Source organism: Vulpes lagopus, chromosome 5 (assembly GCF_018345385.1).
Source record: "Vulpes lagopus strain Blue_001 chromosome 5, ASM1834538v1, whole genome shotgun sequence".
Taxonomy (NCBI): Eukaryota; Metazoa; Chordata; class Mammalia; order Carnivora; family Canidae; genus Vulpes; species Vulpes lagopus.
Genome location: NC_054828.1, coordinates 96,139,224 through 96,141,502, shown reverse-complemented (window position 1 = coordinate 96,141,502; position 2,279 = coordinate 96,139,224). Strand labels below are relative to the sequence as shown.

General features: G+C 45.1%; 1 pseudogene; it reads right to left on the bottom strand.

Annotated features, from left to right (window-relative positions):
- Positions 1-417: 417 nt before the first annotated feature.
- On the bottom strand, positions 418-2,279 carry LOC121491851 (annotated as a pseudogene).

The following is a 2,279-nucleotide window of genomic DNA, read 5'->3' as shown; positions in this document are numbered from 1 at the left end:
GCCAGGATGGTAGATGTACTGGCCATATGGCCACAGAAAGAAGGCACAGGCAGGCGCACCAGAGCTGTAACTGGGTTACTAGGCAGGGTGAGAGGAGTTGCAGGTGTGTTGGTGGAAGGGTGGGAGATGCAGCAAACCAGAGACTGCAAGGAAGACTTCACCTAGCTTGACACCCAGGTTCCCTTGCCTTTTGCCACTATATTGCTAATTAATTAAATGGTGACAAACATATCCCAGTGTGCACAGGACTTTCTGCTTTAAAACAAGTTCCAGAAAATCCCCCATTTCCAGAACTATTAAATCATCCTAATAGATTGATCCCCTTTCTTTTTTTCTCCCTAGGAGATGGTGAGTTTTATTTTATCTTTTCTGTATAGAGGCTTGCTTTGCTCTCGAATGTTCCAGGGTTGTGAGAGACTAGGAGGAAGCACAGGATGTAGAGATCTTTTCCATGTAATCTTCTCCCTCTTTCTCATCTCCACCATCAACAGAGAAAGCAGCATACTTGCTTGCAGAATGGAACTTGTAGGCCAGATTTTCTTAAAGTTTCTTTGGCTCAGGTACCGATTGGAGGACTTGAACTTTTTTGCCATCTTTCCTATGTGACTCCTTTCAGTAGTCTTTTTCCCTCATCTCCTGAACCCCAGCTAGAGTTCCCACTTTGACCTTTGGGGACATTCATCCCACATACTTTATTTTCATCTTTCTATGATGGTCCTTTCTCAGACCGTTGAACAGGAACTACCCCAGACCTTGTAGAGTGGAGTTGCTGCTCTGTGTCTGAGCTCTGAGATCCAAAAGGAGGGCTAGAACTTCAGTGCACCCAAACATTTGGCTTTGGTGGAGGGGCTGGTATTACCTTTAGAGGCTGTTCAGGTTTGGGAAGTTTGGAAGTTGGAGAGTGACAATCTTCCTCTTAATGGAGTGTTTCATTTTCTAGAGACTTCTCATGCTCTCTCCTTGGTGCACTTCTGCCAGATGGGGCTGAGGTCTCAGTCTGTGATGACTCACTTCCTGTCTTTAACCATTCCCTTTCTTGAGTTTCTTCACTTTGCTGGCTTGGAATCTCTCCTGAGGCTGACATTATAGTTTTGCGCATCCAGCTGACACTTCTCTGTTCCTTCTTTCTTCTGCCCCTTCTGTAGCTGTTCCCCTACTTCTTCTCTAGCACCTGGGTCAACAAGCTTTGTCCCTCCACAGACAGGCAGTTCGAATGGGCTGTGAGGTGCTAGCAGAGGAATCATTCTTCTTGTAAGTACTCCAAGGCTTCAGACTTGGTTGGTTGGGGGCATCTCTATCATCATTTCTATAATCATCCTGAGCGTAATCATCTCTGGAGTTCCATGACCAATCATCTCTTCTGTCATATCTGTCTTCATAGCAGTCCCTTCCCTCCTCTATAGACATCATCCCTATGGTACCCACTACCAAATGCCACTGCCTATCCTGGAATCATAGCCTCTGTCATAGTCTCTGCTGCTTCAGTCATCATAGTGATCAGAGCCCCCATATCAATCCATATCCTGATGTGGGCCATCATGGTACCACATCCTAATGCCCATTATGATATTGGCTGAAATCATAACAATCTTGCCTTTGTCTCCAAAGCTATCATTGCCTCTTCTAGGCAGATAGTCATCAAAGCTATCTGTTGCAAGATGGGCCCTCCAGTGTGTATCTGTTTTGTCAGAATTCTGATTTCTATCTCCACCAGAGGAATGATCATTCCTGCTTTTGTTCTGTGTTTAAGAAGCAAGATCCACTCAGATTCTCCTGTTGCCTAGAGACTCTTCATTTGAGGCTCGGGGCACTAAGCAAAGGACTTCAAACTCAGGTCCGCAAACTTAGCATAAACCAAATCTTTCAACCTTTCTGGGTTGCTGGGTTCCCATGGTAAATGTACTGCACTGATATTTAATCCTTCAAAGAATTCCTCACAGAGTCTTCTGTCACAGCACAGGGCACATTCCCTAGAAAAGCAGTGTGGGTGGCAATTTGGGAAGATGGGTCTGCTTGATATTGGGTTTCTGAGCAGCCCATGGAGCAGTAGGCAGGATAGAATGGTCAATTGGAGGAGTCCTATACACATAGTCATCAGTACTGTGCCAAGTGGCTGAAACATCTTCCAGGTTATCTGTTTCATCAGCCCAGCTGACTGGTTTACGGACACAGATGCTTCCTCTATCAATTCCCCCATCCTCAGCCAGAAAGTATGTTAGGGAGATAGTCTTCCCCTTCATATTATTATTATTATTATTTTTTTTGGCTGGAGCTACCAT